The sequence below is a fragment of the Dunckerocampus dactyliophorus genome, chromosome 16 (genome assembly GCF_027744805.1).
Source record: "Dunckerocampus dactyliophorus isolate RoL2022-P2 chromosome 16, RoL_Ddac_1.1, whole genome shotgun sequence".
In the NCBI taxonomy this organism is placed as follows: Eukaryota; Metazoa; Chordata; class Actinopteri; order Syngnathiformes; family Syngnathidae; genus Dunckerocampus; species Dunckerocampus dactyliophorus.
In genome coordinates, this window is record NC_072834.1 from 14,515,768 (window position 1) to 14,529,826 (window position 14,059).

The following is a 14,059-nucleotide window of genomic DNA, read 5'->3' on the forward strand; positions in this document are numbered from 1 at the left end:
CAGAGCAGACGAAGAGCCGAAAACCTTCCAGACCACGCTGACCTTCCTCCTGGCTCCATGTCTCTCGTCCTCAAACAGGCAGCATCACGTGCACGCACTCCGCATATACTGTATATTAGTGGCATATCGAATAATAGATCTTTCTAATAATCCATTTATTTTAATTTTACAATATGCAGAGGGCCAATAAAAAGTGATTCCCGGTCCGCACGTTCGGGAACCCCTACCTAGCATCTCTTTGCAGCGGCAAGTCCTGATTGTACCTCGAGATGGCAGCAAACGGTGTATATATTTTGCCAAGTTCTATGTCAAAATTATTTTCAGCTTTGTAAAAAGAAAAAAATCTTTCGGCCATTCATTGTGGCACCTTACGTCAGACCAAGAATGGTATTCATTTTTATGGCTATCTTATAAGTTGTCATATTTTGAAAACCGTCTCCTTCCACCTTTTTAGTGATTGTTGGTCTACAGGACGAGAACACTACTGATTGTGATGACGTAGCCGACACGAAGGAAGGTTGGTTTTAGTCAGCCTTTGAAATACTAACACTGAAAAAAATATTTGGGGTGTCGATGCCGATATTGGCATAAAAACGCCATATCGGATCATCATCATTGCGTGTGAGTGAGACCTCATCAGAAAAGAAAGAAATAATGCATAATAAGTATTATTTGTGCTTTGTACGTCCTTCAATACTTCCAGTTTAATAGCATACCTGCAGCAAAATAATGACAAGAAAAGAAATACCCATTTCATACTTGACTTTATTCTTATGTAACAAGGTAAATTAGTCATTGTAAATGTGTTATTACTGTTAAGTAATTACACAAAAGCTATGCTAACATAATACCTGATATGTTTGTATTGTTATATCATTAAGGTGGAACTCTGTCACTGTGTACCCTCTGCTGCTCTAATTCGTGTGCACTGTTGCCAACTCCTCAGTAAGAAGAGCAGCTATTGGCTGTCCTGGATGACGGCATCATATAATTTGCATATTATTCGCATATGATGTTGCGACAGATGCTGTAGGAAATACGCATAACCTCGTAGGAGAGACAAAAAAAGCGAGTAAAAACACCTTCATTATGTTTAGAACTACAAATAAACTTGATTCTTGGTTTGTTCATTTAAAATTGACCATCAAAATGAAATTATTTTAATATTATGTCTTGGCCAGCGACTCTCAAAGTCTAGACAATGTAATCATTACGTCCAGGCTCGCCTCCGGACTACTACCACTTGGACTAGGACTACTACTAACTTATCACACAGCGTTCTCCCACCACACGTTCCGAGCGAGTCCCAATGAGGCTTGAGTGTGAGAATAAAAACTGCTGAACAATACGTGCCTTCAGTTTTAAGTCCCCACATACCAGAAAACTCTTCAATGATGCCAGAATAAGTCACTAGGTTTGTCGCTAGTCGCTTTTGAGAGGGTTTGTAATGACGTTAGTGTGACACTTCTCTCCTTATAAGTTTGGGCCACGCCTTTGACTTTTTGCTTTACTTTTGTTTGTGATCTCCATGTGAGAGGTAGGCGTCCGTATGGCTCCATAAGTTTGCGTTTTCATTTAGAACTTGATTTCATCATCCTTTCTTGTCTTGTGCCATTGTAATCTGTGTAGGGGCATGCCATTCGGCCACATTATCACTGCATCATTGTTTTTATGTGACTCTCATCAGGTATGCTATTTTTGTCTCACATTTTGTTGGTGGTCTCCATGTGAAAGGGACACGTTATTCGGCCACATCATGACTGCAACCTTGTTTTTATGTTACTCTCGTTAGCAAAACAAAGTGCAACCGCAGCAACCCGGTGTCTGCCGTCACACGACCAGCTTTCCAAAGTGCGTCGTCGCTGTTGACGATAGTCGAACATGTTGTTTTAGTTGACTGTTGCTCAATATGGTGGTTGGTGGCCAATATGGCTCCTTTTCTATATTTTTCTATATTTTGCACAGTGTTTATTTGTCAACTGCATCCAGTGGCATTACAGTAGAAGAAGCATCACGTGTTCATTCATTACGCCGCATTCGTTTGAGAGAAGAACTGCTGCCAATATTGGTATTGGTTGACACCGGTATTGGTAATGAAGTGCTGGTCAGTAACTGTATACATGGATCCCTCGTTTATCGCGGTTAATTGGTTCCAGAGCGGACAGTGATAAGTGAATTTATAAATGGAATATTTTTGTAGTTAGAGCATAGACAATCTGTTTACGACCTTCTAAATACGCTTTTTAACATTGTTAGAGCCCTCTACACATGCAATAACACCCCTATAGTCACCTTTACACTGAAATTACCCAAGATAGTAGACATAATAACAGAAAAGAAGCTACTTAAGACATAAATAAAACTTGTGCGCTTGTGTTTTGCAGTAAATGTGTTCCTGATGTGTGGAGGACAGGAAGTGACGTCGGGGGTTCAGAGTTGGGTGGGTTATGCCGGCAACATTAACCCGAATTATTATTATTGTTATTATTATTATTATTATGTCTGTTGTGCGATAATTCAAACCTGCAATAAAAGCCTGTTGTTCTGGCGATCAAGTATGGTGCTCGTGTGTCTCACCCAACATTACAGTAACATTACTGACACCTTGTGATGAGTGTAGAATACTGCATATCACAATTTCAATGTGTCTTCTTAAATGCCTTTTATTTGTATTTTTAGTTCATGTGCCCATTTTTACGCTTCAAAATGCTTAATTTAGCCCCACATAGAATATGCTTAATTATACATTTTTTTTTTTACTAATAATAGGCCATATTCAACCACAAAACAGTGTGATTTAGTAATTAATATATTTGAGAAAAAACATGATAGAGTGAAAATTCAAATCACAATGTGGTGAGGGATTACTGCATCAAATATCAGTAAAGAGCTGATTGGTTTTGTTCATGTGTCGTTACTAAAAAAATACATCTTTTTGGAAATCTTCACACGCTTTCCTTCCTTCTTTGACGCTAAATAAGTCACGACATTCTTTCTATGTATACTTTCAGAGAAGCTTGTAAACATTTCATGAATGTTATCATCTCTCAGTGTGTGTGTGTGTATAAAAATAGCCCTCGTGCCCACACAGAGGTTGTGTGTTGAGTGCAGGCATGTTGGGCACATGGGAAGTATGTGTACCCGTATGTGTTTTGCGCCAACATTATGGTGATGATGATAATGATGATGAGGGGTGTCCACATTTTTGCATTCCTGTAATGTTCTCCTTGGGTAACAGACATTCAAATGCCAAAATTACCTATGAAGCATTTGTGTAGTCATGTGACCAGTTACAGTATTTTCAAAAAGACTCTGAGAGACATTGAAAAGTGCTTGTAAGCTCAGAAAGTCTCTCTTAAAAATGCTTATATTTGGAGCTTTTCGCTCACCAGTGTGTGATGTCCTAAAATCATGTGTCCCAAAACATATACAGTGTTCCCTCACTCTATCACGGTTCACCTTTCGAGGATTCGCTGTTTTGCAGAATTTTTTTAGTGCTGCTTTTTTTATGCTATGAACACTATTACAGGCCGAGCCTGGCCCTTTAAGAACAATTGCATTGTGGGAAGTTGAGTGTCTCTCTTCCCTTCCTCTGTTTGCACCGCCCATTGTTTTCTGCTTCCTGATTGGCTGTAGACCATTGTCAATCAATCTCCTTCAAGCAGCCCTGTGTCTCCTGTGTCATGGCTAGCTTGCTTGCTTGCTAGCTTGTAAAAGAACCTGCAGCAATATGTTTTAACAAGGATACAAAAATGCTACAGTACAGCTTTCACAGGGGAAAAATACACGTGAGTTGACTTAATCATTTTCTGTTTCCTACCTGTAGGTTGATCATTAAAATTCAAACGAAGGTCTGAACTTCTTTGAGAGTGTTTAAACAAGAAAAGTGTATCAAGTGTATGGTGAGAAACATATAGAATCATAGTTCAAAAATGAAGTTGGCTACTTCGGAGATTTCACTTATTGCGGGCTATTTTGGGAAACAATCCCCCACGATAAACGAAGGAACATATATTGAGGTTTTATTCTTAAAAATGCCTTTTCCACGTGAAAACTATCATTGATGTGATAAAGACTGTGGTATGTTTTAGCTAGATAGAGCATTGTTTGGACAGGTTTTGGCAGAAAAATACAGCCTTTTTTGTCATCTCTGTGTAAAAAAGAGCTTCCGTTACCCAGGACATCTCCCCTGGTGTCCAAAATGGACGTGTTGATGGATATTGTATTTGTCTTGGTATGCTGTCACTTTTTAAGCATCAAGTTGATATTATATTGATGACAGACTTGTGAATATGTGATATTTTATATGTAGTTGTTCTTTTTTCTTTCATTTATGATAAAAACAGGTTCGGATTTCCTTCTTCTTCCAAGTTTGAACTATGGCTATGTCCACATATTTCATCCGACTCTTTCTGACAATTTACGAACCAGCATATAAAGGAAACGTGGAGAATTCACCCCTCAAAACACACTCAGGTAAATACAAAAGTTTACAAGTCATTAGTTCTTCAAGTTAGGTCTTTTTTAATGGATAAATTCATTTTCATTTTGGACGTATTTTACTAAAAATATACTTTCACTAATTTCATGGAAGGGCGGTAAAATTAATTTCTGAAATGCCTTCAATTAATGTCCGTTCTGTTCAACTCTTTAACACACTCTGTTAAACAAAATGTTTAAATTATGTTTCAAATATTGAACAGTTGTCAATGTCTCTTCCTTTGTATATATATTGCGTAAGTGCTGAAAAGTTGCTGAGTAGTGAAACCTTGCAGTGCGACGTTCCTGGATAACAGGAACATGTCATTCCAGTCAAGTCATTTAACCCAAAATGTCATATCATCTTACACAATCATCTTTTCTTCAATTGAAGATGCAATGACAAAGATTTTTGCTTTTACTTTCAAGTATTTTAACACATTAACGTCTTCTCTTTTTGCCACGAATGTTTTGTATGATCAAGAGCACCTAACAAGCCCGTTCCAGTATTAATAACCAATTATACGCTTCTCATCAAAATTCTAAGACCACTTTAAAAAAAAAGTGCAAGAATAAAAGAGATTCTAAGTAGTGCTTCAAAATCCAAAAAGAAGAAATTGGAGTGAGACAAAAACATTTTGAGTAAGCAATTTATTGCAAACAAGCATTAAACTGAAACAGGCTGTTCGTCAGCTGATCAAAAGTATACGACCACAGCCTTTAAAAGCCAAACTCTTGGCAAAAATGTGGATTCAATGTCATTTGAATCCACAAGTGGACTGTAAACTACATGATTTGCAGTCAAAAGTGAAAGTACTGTCCTGAGTTCATGCTTAGCACATCCCCAAACAACACCTTACCTTGTACTTCATATCAAAATGGCCCCGTGCCCTCGGATTTTTCAGTATGCGGCCGTCGGTGGAAAATGTTTGGACCCCCGTGTGGTAAAAGCCCTTGGTGGTCGTCATGATTACCATGACTCTCAAATTGCTGTTGTATCCGAGCGAGACACCTATTGGCTTGGAGTGATGTCTGAGTACAAACGTCACACTGGTAGCCAAGTGTGCCTCATTTGATGACCTTGTGACCCCATCCCCCGTCCCCTTGCAGGGTCCAGATGAGATCCAGGACGGTCTGGATCAGCGCCAGTCCAGAATTCCTGACAAACCAGAAGCAGCCATCAGGCGCCGCTCACGACCTTTGACCCCACGCAGACCGCTGACGCGCTCGTGCCTCTCGGCCCCGACGCACACACACGCTCCACATGCACGGGTGTGTGTGCGCGTGCGCGCATGTGTGTGTGTGTGTGGGTGCAGTGGAGGTCATTGGGATCAGACTGATGTTTTCTTCTGGCCGTAAAAGATCAAGCACAGTTGTGCAAACTGACATGCACGCTGTCTTGCACGCACACACGACAGTACTTCAGGCTCTTGGAGGACCTGTCACTTTCAGTCACATGACAGGAAGTACAGTGTGCACTGATGAGGCTTTACCTTCCGAATGGTCGGGACCAGGTTATGAGTTTAGCCTGAGTTACCATGGTGATGCAGCCGTTTTAAAAGAGAGCCACCTTCGTTGTACAGGCGAGCGCGGCTTTAGACTCAACACACCTCGCTAACCCATTAAACTCGCTTCACGGCATACCCCCCAGGAAAAATTGTAAGAAATATAATAACCATAAAAAGTAAAGACATTATATAGTTAAAAGAGAACAGTAGGAAATAAGACAAATATAATAACAATAATAACAAATTACATTTGACATTCTATGTACAAAAATAAAATAGTAGAAAATAATAAAATAAATAATCACATTATATCACATTAAAAAGAAAAAATATGCTAATAATAAATCACATTTTTATTTGTAGGTGAAAGGAAATAATATAATATTATGATTAATAACTATGTCATTAATAATAAATAGTATTCATATTAGTATTAATAGCATTATTGATAAAAATATGAATAATACATCACATTTCTATCCTTCTGGGTCGGAAGTATGAAATATGTGAACTATAAAAGGTTAAAGTAGGCAGGTTTGGTCGTGAATAATAATACATGTGACAATAATAATAATGAATGTGGCTTTGTTTTGACTCACTTAAAGTGACGAGGACATGATGTATGAGCCGTCTCTATTATCTTTCAGTGTGTGTGTGTGTGTGTGTGTGTGTGTGTGTGTGACTGATGGGCACAGGCGTCACTGTGACTGTACGCTCAGTGTGACGCTGTGAATGTGTGTGTGTGTGTGTGTAATAATGTCAGCGTCTCACATTACTGTCAGTGATGAGCGTGGAGGAGCGGTGCAGTGTGGGTAATGAGGCCCCAGAGGCCAGCAAAGGGTCAGAGGTCATGTTGTCGGTGTCATGTGAGAGGGATGAAAAGTGTTCTGTTTTTTTCAGGAGCAGACGTGCAAGTCAGTCATTCATTCATTGTTTTGGCGGCCATTCTTGTTGGCTTTGTTTTCTCACTCCAGAGTGTTTATTTGCTCCTCCGACAGCAGGAAGGGCTCACATCCGTGTACAACGCCATGTGTGGTCCCTCTCACACACACACACACACACACACACACACACTCACAAATGTCTATCGCTATCAGAAATGACAAGAAGTGTGCTGCCTAAATTGCATGTAAATGCTGAGGCATCACATAAGAGCACATCAAAGCAACCCCCAATTCCCATGCAAATATGCCCCCTTGTGGCTCAAAGTGTTTAGCTTTGTAATATTAGCTTTAAGCTTTGCACTTTTATAGCTTTTTAGACTTTCTAGTTTTGTTTTTGCAAGCTTAGCTTTATTGAAGTTTTAGGTTTTTAACTTTGTCGCCTTTTTGCTTTGCATATTTACAGCTTTTAGCTTATCTGCGGTGTAGCCTTTTAGCTAAGTTCCATTCTGTCATCGTAGCTCTGTTGTTTTGTCACTTTTAGCTTATTTGTTTGTTGGTTGATGTTGACACTTACAGGCTTTTTCGCGTATTTGCTTCGTTTGTAGCTATTAGCAGCCATTTTGTATTGTTTTGTAGCATTGAAGGGTGAGTCTGGAGTCAAACTTTCATGACAAGCAACAACAGAAATGATGATATTGTCTTGGGGAACGTAAACATGACTTTTTTCAAGCTATTTGTGTTCACTGTTATTAGTAAAGTGCTGGGAATCATCACTCATTGTGTTAACGTGTCGTGTTGCTATTTTGGCTGCAAAGCTGCGCACGGCCTTGACCCCAATCACACACATGCTGACACGCTCAGGATGATTACATTTGCTTTTGTCTTATTAGAAAATACTAAAGGAGATGATGTGGAGGATGTTGATCTTTAACCTCTCCATCCTCAGTAGCGTGACTCTTCCATGTTGTTAAAGTGTGCGCTGGAATATTCATTTTATTTGACAAAGAACTTCATTTGGTGTGCGTGTGTGTGCGTGTGCGTGCGTGCAACAAAGCACTTGAACTCAATGGTGCTGCTTAATGTGTGTTCCCGTGATGGGCGGAGCCAGCCCAGAACAGGATGTAGCAGATGTTTATGACGGGAGGTTCTCGCGTGTGTTCACGCGTCTTTGTGCGTGTGGTGAACAAGTGTTAAAATGAACTAGCTGTCTTCCCAGCCCGTTGTCTCTGTCGCTGTTCTGCAGCATGACCTTGACGTTGCTGGCCTTGTTGCCATGGCAACACATCCTCTCATCATGAAGGTGCATGCACCATCATCTCTGCTTGTTTGAGAGCATGCGTGATCAAATCAATTCAAATAACAGCAGAAAGAAGGAAGGCCACGCCCCCTTCGCTCTGATTGGCTCCAAAACCCTTCACAAGAACCACTCGACTGGATCGTACCCTGGAATTTATTCATGTCAACATTTTTTATAGTTGTTTAAATGCATCTTTGGAGGTGTGTTGCTCCGAAGTGCCTTAAGGGAGAGACACTGAGCACCCGCCTCCATCCTGGCCTTTGTCATCCCATTAGGCCACCATGCTGGTCCAGTCCTGGTCCATGCTCCAGGTTCCCATCTGTCTCGTCTCTCCCGGCTGGTCCACAGGCCGAGACCTTTGCTTTGTGTCCAGGACCTGAGTGGTCCACTCTTGCAGGAGACCCATCGGAATGCTGGAACAGGTCACAGGGTTTTCTTCACATGGGAGCTTGTTGTTGTTGCTGGAGAGTTCTGGAGTCCTCCTGACCCACTTTCCTTTGTTTTATTGTTGTTCTCGTGGAAGGAATGGGCTGGTGAGACGTCACCAGGACTTCTGCTGATCCAGTCCAATAAGACGCATGATAAAGACCTTGTGTGCTCTTCGTCACGCTCCAGCGGCAGAAAGGGAAAAAAAGGAATTGTCTCCTTGGAAAATCAAATGCAGCCAAGCGTTTTTCCAAGGGTTCCTACTGCTTTTACAATCAACTTGAGTTTTTTCCCAGCGGATGTCAGATCAGTGATGCACAATCACATGTTGTTATGTGACCTCTGCCAAGGTCCAACCATAAAAATGCATCAACACCTTCATAGATGTGCACCCTCTAGGCTTTAGAGGTCCGCTGTGATGCAAAAGTGACTTTTGATTGATGTAACGGTAAAATATGTCCCTTCAATCTGTTTAGGAGCGCCGAACATGATCAAAATCTATCATCTCCCTCACTTGCTTGCTCGTTTGCTTGCACGTTTGAGAGAAGTGCTCAAATACAGTTTCCCCGGTTCAAATTACACTGTTTCACTCTATGGCGGTTTTTCAAAACTAAATAAATTAATAAATCATGTTGTTTTGAGGTTCAACACGGCCTATTAGTACAAAAAATCATATGTATATTTTAGCAACTTCCCTAAACTGACCTCAAGTATAATAGCTAAATGAAATAGAATATAAATGGAAGGCATTCAGAAGATGCATTCAAAGATGTGAGAATTTGTCGAATTTTACACTGGTTCACGAGGTGTCAGTAATACACCAAGCTAAAACTCTGAACCCCCGATGTCACTTCCTGTCCCCTCGCACCGGAACACATTCACAGTAGCACAAATAAATACGAGTCTTATTTATGTCTCTTATTATATTTATTTATCTTATTATATCTACTATATTGGGTAATATAAGTGTAAAGGTGACTATAGGGGTGTTATTTCATGTCTAGAGGGTGCTAATAATGTTAAAAACTGTATTTAGAAGTACGTAAACAGGTTTTCTTTGCTTTTAACTACAAAAATATTTCACTCATAAATAAGGAATCCTAAGGAAATTGACTTATCGCGGTTGGGTCTGGAACCAATTAACTGCGAACGAGAGCTTACTGTACTTGCTTTTGTAGTCGCGGCCTCCTCATGGACATGACACCACCTCTGACATGCCCCTTGCTAGATGAGCCCACCTCGTGTATACACTCAGCACTTTATTTAGAAAAAGTTTAAAAATAAAATAAAATAAAAAGACAGGCTTCGCAACACATCTTAAAAACAAACCTTATCTTGCTGTTGGCATGGCAACAGAGAAAGGTGAATGATGCCAAATGAGAACATGTGACGATGCTGTAGGACGTTTCAAACAATTGCATTTTATACAAAACAACTGCAATTTAATTAGCAGAAAATGCCACTTTTTTCTTCTTACATTATTTTCATTGATTTATGAAAGAAAAAAAACAATATGCCACAATCCAAACAAGCTAAACATTTTGGGTTCTTGAGGCAAAACACAGGGTTATCAGCTTAGCATGGCCACCATTTTTGAAGTGTCATTTTGCCAACTGCAGCTGGCAACGTACGAAATACAAGCCATATCAGTTTAGAACATAAAGAACATGAATTTTTAGTTTTTTAATTTCAGTCTTTTGTCAACACACAAACTCACAAAAACGTTTTTTTTTAAGTTTTTTCTAAAGTGAAGATCCACCCGCCACTTGATGGTGGACAACTTTGTGGAAGCAGGCTTTGCTACACATGTTAAAGCAAAGCTCTGGCACACTGTCAGTCAGCTACAGACGTGGTAGCTGTACGTTGCATGACTCGGATGTTTTATGCGCCTTATTTTAGAATAATGCATACAATAACATAAAGCAGGCTTTGCTCCACATCTTAAAATGATGTTTGGAGCTCTGTCAACTGTCAGTCAGTCAGCTACAGACGTGGGAGCTGTACGTTTGACCGTTTTGTTTTTCTTCAGTGATTATGCTAACCTAGCATGATGTTGCTCTTAAAATGTGAGTGTAATGTTAGCACTGTAGCTCACATACTGTAGCTATGCAAGTTTTGCTAATGTTTGACGTCAATCGTGATGGGGATGTGAAGTTGAGATAGACTTTAGAGATGTTTTTTTTTTTTTTCAAATTGTACAGCATCAACTGTGTTTATTTACAAGATAGCAAAATTGGGTATCTTCGAGGCTCACTGAAATGAAGGGGTGCTCCGAATGATCGGCCACCGATCAGTATAAAAAAGCACGGTATAGGCATATGCTCCGCCCCCATTGCCGCATCCCGCCTATAGCGACCCTCCCCTGCCCACATTCCCTTCACAAAGCCAAAACAAGCATGGCTGACGTGTGGGACTTACCTGTCGTCGTTAGCGTGATGTAAGTTTTGCACCCTGCAAAACATGCCACGAAAAATGTCTCTTCGGGGTGGTGCGTGAAAAACCTCTAGTTTGGTGCGGCATTTAGGGGGCGGGCACTTGGCAGGGTGTGGTGAGGTATCGAGGCTTGCAATGTGATCATCGGTCGGGCTAATCGGTCTAATGTAAAGGCGCATAGCCCGAAAAGTGGGTGCATTTGTTGGACTGCCTGGGGGTCCGGCTGGAGCGTCATCAAGCTCATCTCGCATTTCAATTCTCCTTAAAGAAAATCACCTGGTCTTCTAAATTTCACCAGTGATTTTGAACAAGTAAGTCAAATATGTTTTTGTCAAAATGTTATGGTTCTCCTTTCATATCATATAGCCCAGGGGTCACCAACGTGGTGCCCGCAGGCACCAGGGAGCCCCCCATGACCACATGGGGCACCTGCAAGCCTGCTTTTCATTCAGGTTTTCAGTTAATAATGTGAGAACACTAGAAAGAAATGCATCCTGAAATACAAAATATGAGTTGTGGATCCCAGCATTTTGTTAATGTTCTGGTAAAACAAGCATATTTGCTTTGTTTGGGTTGAAATAAGCTATGAAAAGAAATGTTACCAAAATGAGTAGCTGTTGGCCATTTTCCTTTTGGAAAAGTAGCTCTCACGAGAAAAAACATTAGTAACCCCTGATATTGCCAATAATACATTTTTAAAAATTACACTTAATCTATGTGATCAGTATCGGTATCGGCCGATTTCACTCATGGATGATCGGTATTGGTATCGGCAGCATAAAAACCTGATCGGAGCATCCCTACTTGTGACGTATGTTGAAGTTCCGCGTAACGTCTTTTCTGATGATGGTTGTAACACAGACGTTTTGTGCAACTTTAGAAGCGTATTTAATGAAAATGTATACAATGTCGTAAAGCAGGATTTGCTACACATCTTAAAATGCAGCTTGGAGCTTTGCAGAGCTACAGTGTACAGTAATCCCTTCATCGTGTATCGCGGTTCATTGGTTCCAGACCCGACCATGATAAGTGGATTTCTGCGAAGTAGGATTCCTAATTTATAAATGGAATATTTTTGTAGTTAGAGTATAGAAAACCTGTTTACGACCTTCTAAATACGGTTTGTAACATTATTAGAGCCGTCTAGACATGAAATAACACCCCATAGTCACTTTTACACTCTTATTACCCAATATAGTTGACATAAGAAGAGAAAATAAGCCATGAAGAGATGCATGTCTAAATAAAAGACGCATGCTCGTGTGTGTTGCTGTAAATGTGTTCCCTTTGGGGAGCTGCGTGGCTGCCGGACAAGAAGTGACATCAGGGGTTCAGAGTTGAGTTTCAGCTTGGCGGGGGTTACGGCTGCAACAGTAGCCCGTGTTTTTATTAGGGATTATTGTGCCTGTTGTGAAATAATTCAAAACTGCAATTAAAAGCCTCTTGTTCTGGCGATCAAGTCTGCCGTTTGTGTGTCACTAACGTTACCGACACCTAGTGACCAGTATAGAATACTACATGTCATTGACAGCGTCTTTAAATGCGTCTTCTGAATGACTTATATCTCTATTTTAGTTCATTCAGCCATGTTTATGCTTGAAAATGCTTAATTTTGGCAAAAAGACATAACATTTGCTTCATTAGGCATATTTTGGACTAATAATAGATTGTATTCAACCACAGCATGATTGTGATTGTGAGAACTGTGATAGAGTGAAGCTGCGAAATTCAAACTGGGATGTGGAGAGGGTCAACTGTATATGTAAGTACAGAAAGTACACAATAGTGTAGAAACACACTGTGTCAGAGACAAACACTCTCATTAGCGTTGAAGTTACAGACGTGTTTCCGGGTAGGGCTTAAGTACTGTACTTTTAAAGTGTCACGATTCCAGCATCAAGGCTAACACACTTCCCATACATTATTGTGGCAACGCTCACGCTCACCAATAAATAACGTCCAGTCTTGTTCATCGGTGGTCCGCATGAAGATCCAAGTGAAGACAGTGGAATGGGTTTGTGAATGTAGGTCAAGGTGATTCCCATCTGCTCCTTCATTTCATGTGCAGGTTTTTTCCACTAAGTGCACTCTTCCATCTTGTGTGATCGTGTCTGGGGTCTTCATTTCATTGTAGGGTGAGGTCATGGTGGGGGGGTGCGACGGGGGGACGACTGGTGACGTATGCATACGTAAGTGATGCTGAAAATAGAAGTGGGAATGAAGAAGAGGAGGAGGATGAAGGGGGCGTCTGCAGACATGCAAAATGATCACGAAGGGCGTGGCCTGGCCTGGCTATGTTCGGTCATGTGATCCTTTGTTTAATAATAATGAGGATGATGGTGAACTCGCTCACCTCATGGCCTCATGTGAGCATGTGCGGCAACGGCGGGCAGAAAAACAAAAGTATTGGGACACAAGCAAGCAAAGCGAGGTCCTTAAAGGACAAGCTTGGATGAGGACACGGGATGGGCACTGGACCTCCTGCAGTGCATCCTGGGTGAAGAGTGCAAGCATGACTCCTCATGGACTCGGTATCCGTGTTACTGCAGGATTGTGCTTACTACTGAAGATTGAATATGTCCACCTGAAAGATGACACCCCGGGACAGGACGTCTGATGGCGGCGAGCAAGCAGCATTCCTTGGATAGATTCCCGCCAATAAGGCACAGCCTGGAGTGAGATTGACACGAGGTATTGGATGCTTCATGTTGCTGCACTTTCTGTCACGGGGACAAAATATCAATATGACCTTATATGGCATCATTGTCCTTCACAGTCCAGTGTCCACACGCCAGCGAAACCTACCGTATTGCCTGAAAACGTACTTGGAAAAACATGTCAATTGGACAAATGAACTTTTCATTCAACTGTAAAAATATATTATGCCTAGGGCCAATAAAGAACGAGCTGTGGGCTTCCAATGGCCCCCAGGCTGCACTTTGGACACCGTGACCTTTTTGTGTTGAGTTACCATGACAGTACTTTATAGTGTAGCATTACCAGAACTACTAGTCCACTGTTATTACTATTAT